This window comes from Chroicocephalus ridibundus, chromosome Z, assembly GCF_963924245.1.
Source record: "Chroicocephalus ridibundus chromosome Z, bChrRid1.1, whole genome shotgun sequence".
Taxonomy (NCBI): domain Eukaryota; kingdom Metazoa; phylum Chordata; class Aves; order Charadriiformes; family Laridae; genus Chroicocephalus; species Chroicocephalus ridibundus.
In genome coordinates this window covers 56058074-56077134 of record NC_086316.1, presented here as the reverse complement: position 1 = coordinate 56077134, position 19061 = coordinate 56058074, and the positions used below count along the sequence as shown (strand labels likewise).

Below are 19061 nucleotides of genomic sequence, written 5' to 3'. Positions count from 1 at the left end.
CGCCCCGCCCCGCGCGTCGCCTAGCAGCTGCGTGATGACGCAGACAGCGGCAGCCCGCGCGCCCCGCCCAGCGAGAAGGACGGCTGCTCCGCCCGCCCCGCCCTCGCCGTTTCCCCCCTCCCCCCCCCCCCCCGCCGGCCCCGTAACGGCCGCGCCCCCGCGCGGGAGGGCGGGGCGGCCGCGCGCAGGCAGCGGGGCACAGCGCGGCTCGGCAAGCCGCTGCCGCCGCCTCCCCCGGCGACCTGCATGGGGAGAGGGAGCGGGCGCCGAGGGGATTTGCCTGCCCGCCCCGGCCTGCCCAGCCGCCGCCGGGGTGAGTGGGGCCAGCGCCGCCCGCCGGCCGGTGCCCGGTGGGGTGTGGGGTGTGGGGTGGGGTGGGGTGTGGGGCGAGGGAGTGGTGGTTACACCTCGGCGTATCCCGCCGTCCCGTCTCGCCGGCGGGGGAGCTCTACGGGGCGGCCCGAGAGCCGCCTGTTGGCTGCTGCGCCCCCCCGAGCCCCGGGACCTCCGCGGGGTGTGAGGGGAGGGCGGGGGTGCGCGGCGGGGCCGGCGCTAGGCAACGCGGCTATCGGCGGGACGGCGGCCCCTGGGTAGGCCGTACCTGGGGAGGGAGAGGGGCAGGAGGGCTGCCGGTCGGCGGGGAAGGCCCTTCGCGGCCGGCGGTGCGTGTACGGGTCACCGGGGTGCGCCCCCTCCGGGGGCCCGTCCGGTGGTGGGTCCCGCCGGGCCGGTGCGGGGGGACCGGGGAGCCGCCGTCCCTCCGCTGGCCGCCGCGCCTCGGCGGAGGCGGTGTGTTGTGCGGGAGAACTTCCTCGAGAATACTTGTGCCGCTAAAAAATAATTAAAAAAAAATGCTTTCACGGCAGAAGGAGGGCAAACAGTCACAGAAGCATCTGTGGTTTTTCTCTGTATGTCTGTATTGAATTTGCTTCTGGGTGGGGAAATGTTCCCTTAGATGTGGGTTATGAGTTCATGAATTTCATTTATTTTCACAAAAGATTTTCTTATTCTTTTTTTCAGAAAAGAATTGTGGATAAAACTTCAGATTATTTTTTTTTTTTGTGCAACTGAGGTCTAATTAGAACCTGATTGGCTCTGTCTTCAAATTTCCCCTTCTCACCTCTGCAGCCTGTGACAGGTGAGAAAATAACACTGTGCTTTGGCTATTTGTAAATTATTCCTTTTGGTGTGTGGGCAGAGGGAAACATAATTGGGAAAACCGTGGTGGCTACTCATAATTCCAAATGTGACTTTAAATTTGAGATTAGTTGCTTAATAGTCAGTGTTTCTGACATCTTAGTCCTGTACAGCTTTCCAATTTATCATCTACTTCCCCATTGGTTCTATTGTTAGTTAAATTTAATATATATGTAGTTTAAGTGAGAAAGAAATATTTCTAAAGTTTGTATTTTATGGAAAATCAATATTGACAGGAGATTGTGCACTGTTAAAAAGGATCATTTGGATCAGTTATATGGATTAACCTTTTTTTCTTCCCCCTGTCCAGTTTTCCTAGTAACTGATATGGGGGTAATGTAGTGATGTTCCTTGGGCATGCCGGTTTATTATCCCTGCTTAGAGTTGGTGACCGTAATTTGGGGATTCAGTAGGAACACAGGAGCCATCGCTGTCTTCTGCTTGATAAGGATGAGTTCCAAGTGACTTCAGTAGTGTAAATGGAGAATTTTGTAGGAAACAACTTCAGTATTACAGTGTGAAATGATAGGGGGTTTAAGCAGTGGTGCACTTGCCAGAGGAGTGATAAATCAGAGCTATTTACAGAGTTTTTCATTTTTGTATATGCCAACAATAGCAACATAGGGAAGTAGTGTTTGCTGCTGGAAAGGGAAGTTTTAATGAGGAAGAAGTTTACAGAATGCAGAGAATGGTTTGACATTCTTGTTAATTAAATCAGACTGACTGGAACTGCAGAATGGAAAATGAAAGGAGACTGCTGCTGGTTCTCACGTGTAGCTGGTGAGAGTGGTGCCTGGGCTAATAAAAATCAAAGCTGAAATCTCTGTAGAATAGCCATTTTCAAACTATGTGAAGTTAATGTTATGCACGACCAGAGAATACTACTAAAGTGAATGTCACTGCCATCTTGTACTAGCAATGGCATCTTCTTGCTGAAGTTGTAAGAAAAGCTGTTACTGAACAGGGTTGCTGTTTTTGCCATTGGTCTCTTTATCTCAGCTCTGGGGCATTTTTATAGTATGACCTTATGTAAACAAAAAGCTAAATGATGATGTTTGCAGCTACAGGAAGTAATCTAGCATTTCAGCTGAAAGGCCCTGAAGAGGGAAATAAACAGGATTCAGAAATACAGTGATATTAAACAGATACATGAATTAAATGGTGTTCGTTATGGATAAAAGATAACTGCTATCAGAAGTTACAAAACTTGAATGAAAAATCAGATTAACATAATTAAACATGCAATAATTAATAAAGTATTTGTTTTAATGGTGTTTTGAAAAAAATAGCTGATATGGAAGAAGGCAACCAAAACCCTGTGGCTTTTTTTTTTTATAAAAAAGCTGGAGCTTTGAGTAGGAGGTTGAACTAGATGACCTCCTGAGGTGCCTTTCAACCAAAATTATTCTATCCTAGTGGCTATTATAGGCTAGCATTTCTGTTATAACACCCCACCTTCTTTTTACCTAGGCTTGTATGCAATTATCAACACTGTTATTAGGCAATACACAGTTATATTTTTTCCATTTAACTTAACAGAGCTGCTGTTTCAAAGGCTCTGACCCTGACTGTGCACTGATTTCGGTGGGTGCCATTTGAATTCATGTGTCCACCCACAGGGTTCTCAGCATGAGCCCAGTAAGATGACTAATATGAGTAAGACTAGCAAGATCTGAGTCAACATTTGAGCTCATGCTTGCATTTGTATTTTTCTAATTTGTTTCAGATGTGATTGCTTTATCAGAAGGTAAATGAGGAGCTTTCTTGAGTTCCTGGATATGAAATTTTGCAGATTATTCCATAAGGTACATCTGTCTCTACGGAGGCATGAAAAACAAAACAAAAACATGTATATACAATGAAGTTTGTTTATAGCAGTTCTGCTGGAAGAACTGTAGTCAGTTTTATTTGCTACATACAAATAGGTGCTTTTTGTTGCATGCTGTGTTGATTTAGAGAGTGTGTTATATCTCTCACTTAAATTGGTTTTGTGCCTTGTGATACAGTGAGAATTACAAGGTACAAGCGTAGGGTATCTCGTTGCCGTAAGTTGCAACCTGTGAGATGCTGGAAGAAAAAAAGTGATGCCTTACTCCAATGTTAAGCTCCCTGAGTTATGCAATACTGAGTGCAGGGAGATCTGATTCACATGGACAGTGATATAATACTCTTGTGTTATTGTGGGTATTGAGGTGCAGCTGCTTTGATCTTTAAAAGTAATCCTAGCTTGTGTTCTGTCCCATTGACAGGTACTAGAAAGTTATTTTTCTGTGGAGGAAAATATAAATACTTCTTGAGTAGACAAGTAGAATGACTTGCCTGGAAGATAACTGTCCATCTAATTTTGGTTAAGCAGTCACTGTATCACACAGTCAAACATGAATATTTAAATCTGACTTGTAGGAAAAAAAAATCCAATGTGCTGCAGCCAACTGCTGATTTAAAGTCAATACAAGCTTTGTGAGTTGTATCTGCATCTGTCTTTAACAGTGATTTCCACAGTAGTGTTACACAGTTCTTTTTGTTGTTAGTAGGTTGCTTTTTTTAATCGTGGTTGAACATTTCCTTGTACTAGGAAGGGAGGCATTAGCTCTTGATGTTTTGATTTTCTGTACCTCTGTCCCTTCTTCTGGACTCTCTTCTGTTTTGTTGGTTTGCTGGTCTTTTTTCCTAGTATCTTTACTATTTGTCCGTAGCTCAGATAAATCTATGAATTGATTCTGGTTTTCTGTTGTTTTTGTGATGTCACAAAAGACAGTATTCCAGGTGAAATGAGAATGTTTTCGATCCCATTCTTTGTTCATTGGAACACTTTGTTTCTTGTCTTGCTAGTGCTTGTATTAAGCAGAGATTCTGTTGAGCTGCACATCCTGTGCATGGTTATTTTGTTTATCTTCTTACATTTGGCTTAAAATTCAACGCCATGTGGGAATAGCTGCAATTTATTCTTTCAGGAGTTTATTATTTTGTATTGGTTGACATCAGATCTTATCTGTCTCCTGTTTTTTCGCTTGGCTAGCTCTCAGTTTTGATTCTGCTCAGGTCTCATGTTAACCGGTTATCACTAAAGTTGTTTTTAGGTTGGTGTTTAATACTTAGTAGAAAGCTGACAAGTATATTCAATGCCAGGCCTAGGAAATAAAGCTGGAACACTTTATGGACTTAGTAAACTGAAGATTGATTACTTTGAAGACTTTGAAAGTGCTTATATGCTTGCATAAATACGTATAGTGTGGTATTCCTTGCTCTGCGTGCATCCCCGTGCAGAAACTTTTCACATACCTCAGTTCTTCGACTGTGTAATGTTCATGATGTAAATTTTTTTATTGACAGCCTAGTGGAGCTCTCTTTGCTGTCACCCCCTTTATCATTTTGCTTATGTGCTTGAGCAGTTGCAGTAGATTTCAGGGTTTAAGAAAGTCTTTTACAAATGTTTTAAATAAATTAATATATTATATATGTTCAAAGTGTTGTGATTAAAGTTATTTGCATGTATAATTAAGAATTAAAAAAGTTTATGTGAATTTATTGGTCTTAATGATTTCTTTTTTGTAGCCTTTAGTAAGAATAATTATCAAATCAGTCGAAATCTATTTGTGAGACTTTTTTGCACAAACTAAGTAATCATTTTTCCCAAAAACAGAGTATGTGGGGAAAAGAACTGTGACTGATACTTTTTAGTGTTTTAGAGGAATAGTGTTAACATTTCTTAGTCTAGTATTGAGACTTTGCATATATAAAATGGATATCTAAGAACATGTCTAGTGTGCTTTAAATCAATATTTTTCCCTCCTTGTTCTCCATTAGTCTTGGTTGACTACAAACATTTTGCAGTTACAAGTAAAACGTTCATCGTTCTTCTATGTATTGTGCCTGGGTTTCCAGCAATGGGAGATATTTTGAAAGTAAGAAAAACTTTGACTTTTAAATGTCTAATCTTGCTGCATATAAACACACAGTAAAATTGGTACCTGTATTTCTCAAACAATTTTTAGAGGCCTCAGTTGTTCAAGTGCATTTAGATTGGGAGCCCTGTTAACTTCAACATAAAATTATGGGATTGCTTGCATGGGTTCAGTTATAGAGATAGGGCCACAGGTGGTGTCTGAGTTTTACTGAATATATTAGTTAAAACTTCACTACAAGACTAATGTAAAAGCATTTGAGGACATAGGCTATTGGAAAACAACCATTAATTCCTAATAAAAGAGGAGTTTTTGTGAGTTAAAAGGTGCTTTGGAAACCTATTAAGATAGTCAAATAACATAGGAGGCTCTGAGGTTGTAAAGACAAAAGCCTCTTACAAATACATCTTTCAAGTGAGGTTTCACGTTGGAGGATGATGTTCAGAAAAAATATAAAGTCTGTTATGTGCGGTATAGTTTATGTACTGTATGCTACAGTGGTCAGTATAAGCCAGCAAAAATCTTCTGTTTTGTAGGATTTCCCAGTTTTGTGGAATTCTGACATTCTTTAATGTTTGGTGCTGGTTCTGCAAAATGTAGTAATACTGTATTATGTTTGTCCATAAGTTGTATAGTACAGTTGCAAGGGACAGCAATCCCCATCTCTTATATACTTCTCTCTGAAGCAAAGGAGCAAACGCTTGCCAAAATGCGGGAGGGAAAGCCGCTTATGTGTTTGTGGCATCCTGTCTATATGAAGGAGTACTCCTGTGTGCTCAGAAAGCAAGAGTCGGGGCCAAACAGCAACTGGTCCATATGAGGGAGCATCCCCTCAGGGACAAGTAGGATCAAAGGTGTTCCTACTCCAGTCCTGTAGTCAATGAAGATAAAGAAGGCAAAATGTTATCCTCAGAAAATGGAAGGATTAAAAGGAGTTGAATTAAGTGAAACCTTTAAAACCCATCCCTTGTAGTAGAAGGAGTCAAAATTGGACACAAAGCTGAATTATTTCCGTTTCATAGGTTGCATACGGACTGCCAAGAGGATTGGTGAACCTGAAAGCTTGCATGTTTTTCAACTTTATCATCAAACTACTAAAGATATTTTCTCTCAATAGTAAATGTAGCTCACTTGGAGAGAACTGCTCCTCATACAAACTGATTTTAGAAATTATAACTGGCATTTCTGATCTTATTCCTGATGCTGTTCTGCTATACTTTGCAGCATTGGCAGTACAGGTTCTCTCTTTGGATTCTTTTTTTGAACCACTGTAAATTTTATTTTAATATGAAGTATATTGTAGTCATATAATAACATGTACAGAGAAATGTCTTCAGTTTTCATAGTCTTGTAAAATCAGATTTAAGCCATTTCTACAAGACTGTATTCTTGAGAGTCTCAGATTAGTTGTGCGAGATTTGAATGCCCACTTCTGTGTATTAAGATCAGTGTTGATATGCAGTTTTTAAGCAACAGATTTACTTTTATTATATTGACAAATTATCTGCTATACATAGTTTTCAGATTTCTGCACTGAGTGGCACAGTGACACTCACTTGGGTTTTTTATATTTTGATACCTTGAGGTTTTGCTCCTTGGAGCAGTAGAAAGCAAACTCTACCTACTTAGCAACTGATGGCCAAGAGACAGGAGAGTTCCTTGGGTGGGAATCCAAGCAGAGAGTTTTGTCCTTTCTGCCAGGAAATGTAAGCCATGAAGTCCTAGAGATCTGAGGGTGAGGTAGAGGTGGTAGTTCCATGACGTGTGTTAAGTGTCCTCTTAAACTGTCTCTGGCACACAAGATGTTTCTTTTCTCAGCCTCTCTGAGCACTGGAATTTGCTGCTCCCTCGGTTTTGTAAACACAACAGCTCTTTGTAGGGCTGTGCTGTAAACTGTATGACAACTGTGACCTAAGTTATTTTTATTTTTTTTTTTCTCTTTTGGAACAAGTGGCATGAGGGAAGGGGAATGGACAGGATAACTTCTTAAGCTGGCTTGCAGCGCCAGAGAAAATGTTGTGTAACCACATCCTGGATAACCCCAAAGATGGACTGAGCTACAAAAGAAATTTTGGGTTCCCAGTGGAATCTGAGGACATGGGATTGCACAAGACCCAGATCCTCAGCTCTGGGCAATAAAGCATGTGTCAATCCAACAGCTGGCTCCCAAAAGGTTGAGACTTTGGAACTATTCTAACAACTGTGTAAATAGATGCATGGTTATCTTTTAATTGCTGTATACCTGGGTCTTCATAAACCTTTGTAACTATGCTGTCTGTCAGGGGTTTCGTGAATAAATACTTCTCGTTGCTTTTATCTTAACCTAGCTTCACTTAAAGGTGTTCTCAAGGTAGCTCGCTAACATTGGGACGTTCTATTCCTAAAAGTCTTTTGGTCCCTAAAACTGGAGCATCTCACATTAAAATGACGTTTGGGGCATTGAAAGGATGATGGAGTTGCACTGAATTCTAGAGTATTTTGGAAGAGTGCTTGTGGAAGTTGGGGAGAAGCATGTTAGACTTAAGTTTGTGATAATGAGAATGCAAAACTGGTAACAGGACTTATGGGCCCTGTGCAAGGTGGGTGTGAAAAGTGAGCTGGAATCTTCACTTTTCATTGTTATGCATTGGCCGACCTGAAAGCAGTGTGATGAAATAGACTGAGGTCAAAGTGGAGAATAAATAAAGCATGAGGTTTATTTGGTTGAGGTTAATGAGATTACACCAGTGTAAGTCAGACCCAAATCAATTTGAAGCTATGTCTGTAATATAGTTGCATGTGTGGTTGTAACACATATGGAGGTACCTGAACCAGGTCATACTTCATCAGCTGGAAGCCACAGCAGCGTAAATTGCACAGGATACTGAACATTTCATGTTGCTTTTGCTAGCCAAGCTGTTTCAGGTATATTAACAGTGTTTAGAAGGATATCTTTAGAATGCAGCAGACTTAAGCTATACCATAATTTTCTTGGGCCTTGGTACTTTTCCAAGTCTGTTTTCTAAGAGTTCTGCCACTTGCTCAGGCTGATAGCTTATCAATATTTTTGCCTGTGAACTCACAGAACTGAGTTTTAAAATAACTTTAGAATGTTAAAATGTTTTTGCTTTGTTTTGTGAAAAATATTGTAATATTTGTAATTTTTATCTTAGTTCTGTGAGTTTTGACACAAGTTTTTGGAACTCTTGAACCTGAGTTAAAATTTTTTGAGTAAGTTGATAACACATGATGTCTCTTTTTGTCATTTAAGATATGCTGTGATGAGAAGACTGTGCAAGGCAGTGAAGTAACATTTCTTACAGTGAGACTTTTTAGGAGGAGATTTGAAGTTTGTCATTACCTGATATTGCAGCAAGTTAACCACATGCTGTAGTATGCTAGAAGGCGTTCTGTCTAGTTTCTTATTCCTGCAGTAGCCTTGTGGACTGCTCTACCAACTTCTGTGAAATATCTTTGAGCAACTTTGTTTAGATTGCTTGTAGCCATTTCTGGAAATACAGAAAAGCTTTACTTTTAACCAGCATGTAGGGCACTCAGTGCTCCGTGTTAATGTGTCAAACTACTTTTCTCCTTCTCCCACAACTGAAGTGTATCTTGGCTAAGAAACCCAGTATTGTTTTGACTAGCCACAACGTAGCTGAAGTATTTCTGACTGAGAATGCCTAAGGGGAAGTGACCTCTAGTGCCCTTTATCTTTACTGCTAAAAGGATAGGTTAAATATGCATAGAGCCAGGAAAAGTGGTGGTCTCTTCCTGCATCAAGGGGACATGTGGAAGGAAAAGAAGAGCGTATCATCCCTGACCTTGGGTAGACAGGCAGTTAACATAGATGAAAAGGATTTATTTAAATTACTGTTTGTTTTAAAGAAAACCATTTGGAGGTTGTTACCACAATTCTGCTAAGGCCTATACTTAGTCAAATAATGTAACTTTTGATTACATAATGGTACTGTATTCATAGCATCACAGAATAATTCAGTGTGGAGGCGACCTCAGTAGCTTTCTGCTCCAAACTCCTGCCAAAACCAGCGTCAGTAATGAGGTCAGAACGTGTATCGAAGCTGTATTCAGTCAGGTCATGAAAACCTCCGAGGGCAGAGACACCATGTCCACTGCTGGGCTGTCTGCAGAATGACAAACTTTCTCCTTGTGTCCTCTTGGAAACTCTTGTGTTTCAGCTTATGCCTGTTGTGTCTTGTCCTGTAAAGAGCCTGGCTCCATCATCTGAATAACCTGCTTGTTGGTACTGAGGGCTGCTGTTAGGTTCCCCCAAAGTCTTCTCCAGGTGGAACAGGCCACTCTCCCCAGTCTGTCCTCACAGGGTCTGTGCTACGGTCCCCAACTATGTGGGTGGCCTCTGCTGTGAACTTGTTCTTGTTTGACAGTGTTTTTTCTGTATTTGGGGGATGGGATAGGTCCTGGACACAGAATTTTAAATTCAAGTAGGATCTGAATATTGGCAAAGTTCTAAAGAAAAGCCAGGACAGTAGGCGGTCAGAGACTTTCCAACAACCAAACTGGGAACATTTCCCTCTCCCAGCTGATGTATAAAAATAACCATAAAATGATGAGATACATCAGTTTTAAACCCTTGAAGGACATGGTGACCAGAAGCAATCTGTTCAGTTAATGTAATTATAATGCTTCTCTTCCTTAATGAACTGCTCAGTTTGAAATGTAAAATGTGTTTTGATAAATTTATTTGGTTATGTAGTATTTCTTTGGAAGTGCTGTGTTTAATAATATCAAGTCTAGGTTATTTTCTTTGGTTTTGTGTATGTTTTTGTTACATTTCAATTTTCTAAATGCAGGGTGCCAGAAATAAGTTAAAAATTACTGTCTTGAAAACTGAAGCCAACATGCTTGTAAGCATAATGTAATTAATTAATTAAAACTCAATGTCTAGATAGCACACATTAAGTTCTGTTGCTTCTACATAAAAATGCAACATAATGTGTCTTGTTTAATTAAAAAAAAATTAGTACAAAGAACTATTTGCTTCAGTGATTAAATGTACGGAACAACAGCTTAAAAAATAAATGTGCAAAATGAGTGATTTATATTAAATGTTCTCTTCAATTTCAATTATAACTTAAGCTATTTTAAATGATTTTGAATAAATGAATCTATCTTGCTTTCAGATTGCTGAGTACTTAGTTATACATAGTTCATATGCATGTGATATCTATATTTGGGTGTTTTGGTGTGTTTTGGTTTTTTTTTTTTTCTGTTCCCTTTGGTTCTCTAAAATTCATGGACTGTTAAACCGAATGGAACTTTTGGAGTATTACAGCCTTTGTTTTTGTCAAGTCATTAAACCTCAACCAGTTGAGACCAGTGCATTCTGTTTTGCTGGAATGTCTTCTAGAGCTAGTTACAAGGGTACGCCAGTGGGATATAGTTCTTTTCTCAAGCTGGATTCTTGAGTATAAGTTCACAAGCCAAGTTAGTTTTAATATGTGCCTGTCTTAACAGTTGCTTTGTAACCTATTTGCTTACTAATGAAGTTAATTGTGGAATGTGAATTTCTTCCCTTGAAGAACATAACTGTATGATGAATCAATATGCCATTTTTGCATGATTTAATGATATCTAAATTTTTTAGTAAGAGCTTATACTAGTGTTATTATTTATTCCTAAAATACTTTTATTTATTACTGAGATTTACTCTTGTACTTGAGAAGCTAATTATGTATGTAATGTTAGAATGCTTGCCTTTTTTTCCACTTCTTTTTTGGTTTATATCGCTTTTTAAATTTCATGTTGCTGTCTCTATTATTAAATTAAGATGAGCTAAAATATTGGGCTACTTTCTTGATTATTTAAGATCAGTTCAAACAGAAATTTTAAAAAGTCCCAAATTGTTAAGCAAAATATCTGTGTCTTAATTCTTTTCCTCTATTTGAGAAATATATCTGTTCGGAAGGAGTAAGCATGCATGTGTGACCTCTACAGTGCTATTATTTGAAACTGTCTTTGCTTATTTCTGGTTCTAAAGCAAATATAAATTCTCATCTAATAGTTAATTTGTTATAATCCATTACAATGAATTTGAAATACTTATCTGTTGTTTGGTGCAGTATCTTTCTTATCTTGACATAATTTCCAGTTACTCACTGAGCCTTTAGAGAAAGAAACAAAGCAAACAAAACTGATGGACATCCTTTTGTTGTCAGGGAAATAAGAAGGGAAACCATCATCCCTGATAAGACTTTGCGGAAAAGAGACTAAGGGAACAATATAAAAGCTTCCCTGGCAAAAACATGCAAGATAAAGCAACAGAGTTAAATGGACTTGTAGACTCATTTGGTAAGCTTACATAGCAGATGGTCGAAAAAATAGAAGTCTTTTAAAATTGTAGAAGTGGACTTTCTAATATAAATTATATTGCACCACACACAAGATAACTATTTTGAACCTACAAATAAAAAAAGGCAGTCTCAGTCAAAGTCTCTATGGGGAGACACCATGGGGAGAGCATAATACATGTTTACTGCTTCCGAATGGTTATGCTTCCTGTGCTGTAAGAAAAGGAATTTACTTCTTTTCCCGCAACAGTAAAAAGATTGTTGCTTTCCTTCCTCGCAGTAGTGAAGAGGGTGCGTTTACAGGCAGAAGCAGGAACTCAATAGGATTCTGGAACTAAAATGGCTTAAAGTAAGGAGGGAGCAAGTATGTAAACAGATTTGTCTCTTCATCCCTCCAGATGCATCTCCCTTCTTTACCTTCTTACCATCTTATTCTTCTTTTTCAGAACTTTTGTCATGTTCAGCCACATCTCTCCTATTGTTGCTTTGTTGGTTTCTTATGTTCCTTCCTTCAGTCCCATAAATAAAAGAGCCGTTAGCTGTACCGTTATTCTCAGAGTCAAGTAGGTTTTAAGATCGCTTTCTGATCCTGACAGTAGTCAAGGTCTGACCTACTTGGAACCAAGCTTCAGGGCCCAGATCCAGCCAAGTATTTAGTCTTTCATTTTACACAGGTGAAACAACCTTTTATCTTTTGGATCCATTGCCCTCAGTTTTGCTAGAGCAAACTCGCTAGTCGAGTTTTGGGTGTGTCTGGATGGGAAAATGGTGAGAAAATAAAATAACCAAAAAGCATGTTACCTGAAAGAAATATTAAGATAAGAAACTATATGCCAAATATAGTTATATTTTGCAAGCTGGGCTAAACTATATTAAAATTGGCTCGGAGGTTGGAAAATTGATTTTTCAATTAGAGGAGAACTGTTGCTGGTTTTGAAGAGGAAATTAGTTTTGATTTGTTAGTGGAAGAAACAAATTGCTTGTGAAAAACAAATCGTGGGAAGACTCAGTTCTGTTAGCCTCAGTGGGCAAGGGTGTGGTATTGTGATTAGAATTTATTTTGAAGTGTGGGGAATAAGAAGAATCGATATTTGTCTGGAAGGAAAAGAGACTGGCAGGTGGCCTGGCAATAGACTGGACGAGAGCTGATGTTCAGTCTGAAAAACAGGGATAATGAGAGGAAGTCAAAATGTATTATGAATGAGGGGAAAAAAACCCCAGATGACAGATGGGTAGAAAGGTGCAAGCAGGTGTGGGTAGATGAAATGTTTCTGTACTGGAAATGCAGACAGTTCAAGTCCTTGTATGTATCTTTTTGCCTTAACTGTTAATATCCATGTTTAATTATTTCAGCAGTTATAGCTGTTGGAAGGTACTGTATAATTCCAGATTTCTGTGAGGCTGGTGTGTTGACAAGTCCTTTCTTGCAATAAGACTTTGGAAATTTTCTTTTGTAACATTGGTATAGACAATTGATGCTGGTAGGCTTTGGGGGCTGCAGTTCGTGCTGTGTTTGAGTATCTTGCTCACTTTTGGTTCGCTATGGTTGAGGGCCACACACTCTGGCTATATGTGAACATTAAAGAATTCATAATTTGAACTAAAATTACCTCTAATGTAAGTTCCCCAGCAAATGCTGTATCTAACATGTATGCATGCGCATATTCCTTACTTATTTTTCACCAATGGTTTTTTAGTTTCTTAACGATGGAATGAGCAGAAATACGTATTTCAGATTGTGGTCCTTCCGTTATTTAGACCATATGGGGGAATAAAGTAGCAGTTTTGTTTTATCACATCTCTTGTACTGTCACAGATGGTGTACAGGATTAGTTTTGTAATCATGATTTACGATCTTTCCTTTCCTGTTTTTTACTTTTATTTCCTTTTCTTTTATCTGTCTAACGAGTGAGGTCCTTTTGATGACATAATCAAAATATCAGATCACGATACTAACAATGGGTAGTGGTTGCTACATAAAACTGTAACTGTTTAAATTACTGAAACAATTTTATACTCATATAATTGTACACGCAGTGTTCACAGTAAGATGTTGCACAGTTCTGATGGTTTTTATGAGAGGGAATCTTTAGTAGAGTATCATTGCATGCATAAATATACATTTATCACTATTTAAAAGCATACATGCTTCTGCTTTCTGGGACATGGGAGTTAATCTAGGTCATGATTAGAAAATTTCACATGCTTTCGAAATGCAATTAGAGCATTGCAAATATATTATTACTAATGTTACTGTTTCTGCTAGTTTCAAAACATTTGAAAAGTATTCTTGGTGTTTGTCCGGTAGATCATCAAAATACTACTGTTGGACTAGTTCACACAAAGTCTGGCTTTAGCAAATCTCATTATATGATTACAGCCGTACTTAGTGTTAAATGTTGTGTACAAGTAATGAAAGAAATGGCAGGTCAGCCTTGGATTACACAGAATGTATGTGGGAGTGTCAGTTTGTTAATTTGTCTTTTCAGTTTTGCCCTTGTAACCTGGAAATCCTGGTTGAGTAAAGAACATCATGTTTACTGTCAAGACTACTATGATGATTAGACTGTTTATTTGGAACAAATGCGTGATATCTAGGCTCAATAACGGTAACACATCATTTGACATCTGCAATTGTGTGTTTCTTTCAATCAAGAAGTAGGAGATGAAAAAAAACGTATGTGACTTCTGGCTCACTAATAGTGCTGGAATTAATGAAAGCAACACTGGAATCTAAACTTGACCATGGTTTGGTAGAAATGAAGTAATTTGCAGCACAGGAACAAGAAAAATTTGGCAACACAGCCCTTAATGATAGCATAAAAATGAGTTTTCTAGAACCTTTTTTCTAGATATATTTTCTATATATATTTCTAGGGTTTATGTAAATTTCTAAGTTAAGTTGTTTCCCCATTAGAACTCAGTCTCTGAGTGCAGCCTGTTTGCAGATAATCCTGTCTTGTAAAGTTCAGTGGTCACATAAATAGCCAGATCAATAATTGATACTTTTAATGTATTATTTCTATTACTGACTTGACAGCCGTTACATAAGAAGACATTGCAGATTATCAACTGTAAAAGCAACTTGTATGCTCTTCGGTGATAAGGAAACAAAATACTAGGGAGAGGTGGCTTTTTTGTTGCCTACAGAAAGGAAAAAAAAAAAACCCAAACCTCTCAAAGGGGCAGAATGACTTCCTCTGAGGAGTCCTGCTGCTAGCAAAGGAAAGAGAAAATGGGAAATGGAGAATGCCCAAAAAGAAATGAAGGAAAAGGAATTTAAAGTGGGCAACTCTTACAAAATACAGAATAGACCTGGGGTATAGATTAAAGTGTTAAGAGCAGAAGGGGCTGTCTAGGTTTTTCCTCCCCAGCCCTTTGTTTTCTCTCCTGTTTTTTTCCTTTTGTCTTTTTGAGGGCGGGGAGAGAATTATGATGTATAAAAGAGAAGGGAAGAACATAAAACCAGAGGAGAAAGTTGAAGGGGATTTAGTGGCCAGCATAATTATAGTACTGCTGGACTGAAGGCTCAGCTTGAGAAGTATTTTGAGGCTTTGCAGACACGGTATAGGCAATATATTTGCATTCATATGGTAGAGGGAAAAATACTTAGTCACTTGTCTGAATCATGCTACCACATTTGAAAAGTTCATGAAATGAAGGGCCAGTAAAGGGGGTGCTCAGCCACTGAGCAAAGGGATTACAGAAAGAACTGATTTGAGAGCAACTGCAGCTCTAGGAAGACAGTTGAATGATGTGTGGGACAGCTTTGGATGCGTACAAGGAAAAAGATGTAATGACATTTCAGCTGTTTTGACCATAGTGAAAAATGCAGTTGTTTCAATGAGCATGTTGTCCATTCACCAGGATCTGGGCACTGGCATGTGAAGCCTTTGACTGTTGTCTATCTCTACCTCCCATATTAGCAATGCGACGGAAGCTTCTGATCCACTACATCAGTTACTTACAAACACATAAAAGTGGAGTATAAAGGAGAACAGCAGCATGAGTGTTACTGGTTTTGTTAGCTTATAAAATAGAATTGCTAGTAAGGTGAGGTAGACAGCGTCAAGGGGAAAAGGTTTGGGAAGGCTGGGATGAGAAGGTATGTGTAAGCTTGGTGTCACCGTTGTCAACATTTCCTATTAACAAGCCTGATAAACAAGAGGAAAGAAGTCCTCAAGCAGAAAGCACTGAGAAGAGAGAGGGGTTAAAAAAAGAGGAAGAGTACTGACATTTTTGTTGATGTCAGGGGCCATCAAAGACAGGTAAGGCCAGTGCTACTGTAGCTGTTCCTGAAGGGTTCCACAAGGTGATGTTTTCAGTGCTGCAAAGATCCTCTGTTGATTGAGTCAAAGGCCAATTGAATTAACTGTAGTTGAGTAACATAGATGGGGAAGGCTAGTGGGTTTGTATTTCTAGTGCTGGTGCTGCAGTGATAAGAGGTGGGCATTAAGCTGCGCAAATCCTTGCACCTAGATATACAGTGTTGTTATAGTATTTGAAGGAATTGAAAGAAATACCAGTTTAGAAATAAATATAGGTGGTTTTCATCAAAGCACTGATTCTGTTATTTGATTTCATTCAGTATAAAATAAGGTCCATAAAATAAGAACAAAAGAAGAGTCATGACTGCATATATGATTACAGCCCTTGAAGCAGACAAATTTCAAGTGCCTTTAAAGAGGATCTGCAGCTGGATTGTATTTTTTTGTTCCTGTATAACATAACCGATATAAAATTGTATAAAATAACCAAACACCTCTAATCAAAAGATCCAGTTTTATCACTAGAAACCTAGCTTCTGATATTTGCCTAGTTTAAAGTACCGAGCTCTTTTGGGACTCAAATTGAAAAATGCATTAGATTAATATGGAAAAAGCAAGTCAACAATCAAACATGTTAGACTCCTTAATCTGACTGAGCCACAGCTTGTCTAATTTGATTTCTATTTTGTTTTGCTGTCAGGATTCAAATATTGTTTTACTGCGCTGGGCTTTCAGTCAAAGCCTTATGAAATCAAAATTAATTTGAATGCTTCTCCATTTTCATTTCGAGTTATGTGGACATGATGAACAAAAATATTTGAGTAATATGTAGCTCAGCTAGTAGCTGGTTTTATGTAGCAAGAGTTAATTTTTTAGTTAAGGTTGATTCCTGAAGTATTGCTGAGGTAATGAAAAGGATGTTTGTTATTCCAGATAGAAGAGGCAACTACCAGTACACTTAGCACCCACTGGACTTGATACTTCAAGAATATTTCTGTGTGACAGGTCCTGTTTATTATTAAAGCCTTGAAGTTCTTGGTATAAGTTTAACAAGCTTCCATGTCCCAGATCTTTCCTGGGATGCAGGTTAGGCGTTGAAAAGAGGTATGGGAAAACTCCAATACCAATTTCCACTTGATTGAGCTTTCTAAAGGTAACAGAGGGCTAGGGGCAGGAGAGCAGAGAGTGGACAAGCATGAAACAGGTCTTTGCTTGTGTCTGTTGGCAGACCAGATTGCAGAGATAGACTAATACTTTATTGTAGTTGCAAAGGGAAGGAAACCCTTTAATCTCCAAATATTTTATAATTAGGAACATCTCTTCCATACTAAAATGGTTATTCTTGAAATTATTTCTTTTTATTGTCAAATTGAGAGTACTTACTTGCTGGCTGATAAAACCATCCCACGACCTGTCCTGGAGAAAAGGGTATTTTTGAATCCTCTTCTACCTTTATATAGAATCCAAAAAGGCACCGTGCATCTTCAGGAATCAGTCTGTGTCTCTGTAAACTTTTTTTTTTCCACCTACAGATTGAATTTGCTGGTCATTGGTGTTATGTGGAGTAAAATACAGGTTTCTCTTGTGTAGTCTAGTGAAGTGTATTGTAGAAACATCCCTCTAGCTTGAGGAAAGGGATTGTCTTATTGTAAAATTTGGTCTGCAGTGCTTCGGAAGAAAAAATAATTAAATCATGTTAGCCCAAAGAAAGTCTAAAACTGCAGCAGCCACTTTGTGTTTGTTTTTGTTGCATAGCAAAGTTCCTACATAAGAGCAGAATTTTGGGCTACTGCTCCTTCTTTCTCATGCAGGTCTTGCAATTGTTTCGCAGACTTTTGCGAGTCAGAGGCTGCTCCAGCAAGTTCAGTGATTGTGTCAAATATGTACAACTTCAACAGTAACAAAAAATGTTAATAAATTACAGTTCTAGTCTTTGATTTAGTCTTGAATTTTTGCAAATGTTAAGCATTTTAATATTTGTAATTTATTGTCTAGATAGTCTTCAAACTAGAGTAATCTTAAATGTCACTCATGCAGGGACTATAGAACTGTATTCCTGTTTTGGATATCAGCCAGTTGGTATATAAAGGTAAAATTGTCTCCACCCTTAATGACTAAGTCCCTTGATTTATATATTTACATTTTTATGTGTAAAGTATATAAGTTAAGTTGAATGTGCATAATGTTATACGTGTGTGTATAAAGAAGATTTAATCTGATCCATATGTATGGGTGGTGCTTATAAGATAGGTTTACTGCTCAATTATATTGAAAATTTGTATTGAATTCACTCTTCACGATGCCAGTAGTTATTATAACTGCTACTTTTCAGGGCATACTTGGTTGTTTCCTAGGTATAGCCTGCATTTTTCTTGGGTATCTAACTTTGCATTTCTATTATTAATATATATTTCTTTTGAAGGAACGTTTTATTTGAAAGGGCAGTCATTTTGTCTGATTGTGCTATTCCAGTTCAGAGATTCTTAATACTAGAGCAACATTGGCATGCTGGAATGAGTCCAGTGAAGGACCGCCAAAGATGAACAGGGGTGGAGTACATGATGTACAAGGGGCTGAGAGAACTGTGTGTTTCCATTTAGAGAAGTCTGAGGAGACATCTGTTTGTTGTCTTCAGCTACCTGATGGGAAGCTATAAAGAAAATGGAGCTGGGCTTTTTTTTTTTTTTTTTTTTTTTTTTTTAAAAAGAGTATGTGGTACTTTTCAAGGTATGTGGTGTTTGGATTAGAGACAACAGATATAGTGAAAACATGGGATATTTTTGTTAGGTATTAAGGAAAATTTTTTCAGCAGGAGGGTGGTCCAACACTGTAACAAACTGTTCATAAGGGTTGTGAAATCCCAATCTTTGAAGATGGTGAAAACTTCACTAGCCAGACTTTGAGCCTGGGATAGTTTGACCCTCCTTTGAGCAGAGGTATTGGACCAAATGACCACCATCGGTGGTCATAAGTTCCTTCCAACTATATTAGTCTATGATTTCTATTTGTCACTTTCACGCGTAATAGTTGTGACTTTTATTTTGTTGCTATATGAAAACACTGTGTTGTCTCACGCCAAAGGAAATGTTTGCTTGAATTGCACCTGTGTATGAATAATCCTAGCCCCAGGGTAAACAACCCTGCTTCATTTTGATTCCCTGTTGATAATTACTTTGAGACTCTAAAACATGTATAGTTTATGTATGTGTGTATAGCAACCTCTCTAAAGTATGTTTTTCAGTTGTTTCTTGCAGTGGAACATAATGCGATACTAATGCAAAAGCCTGCTGAACCCGTACAGATATTTTTTGGTTAATTGAAGTGTCTTTCTGTGAAAAAAGAGTGTGCTCATGGCTTTTCTCCTGTGTGAAATATTTTATTTT

At 38.6% G+C, this 19061-nt stretch overlaps 1 protein-coding gene across 7 annotated transcripts in view; it reads left to right on the top strand.

Annotated features, from left to right (window-relative positions):
- The first annotated feature begins 152 nt into the window (after nt 1–152).
- JAK2 (Janus kinase 2) overlaps nt 153–19061 on the top strand; it is a 97054-nt gene continuing 78145 nt past the window's right edge. For 5 of the 7 annotated variants that reach the window (XM_063319328.1, XM_063319321.1, XM_063319330.1 and 2 more), the window contains exons 1-2: nt 153–313; nt 1021–1138. The gene's annotated coding sequence lies outside the window, so the exon portion shown is untranslated. Of the gene's footprint in view, nt 314–810; nt 909–1020; nt 1139–19061 lie in introns of those variants that run through there. The other 2 variants (XM_063319322.1, XM_063319327.1) reach the window with 1 other exon arrangement.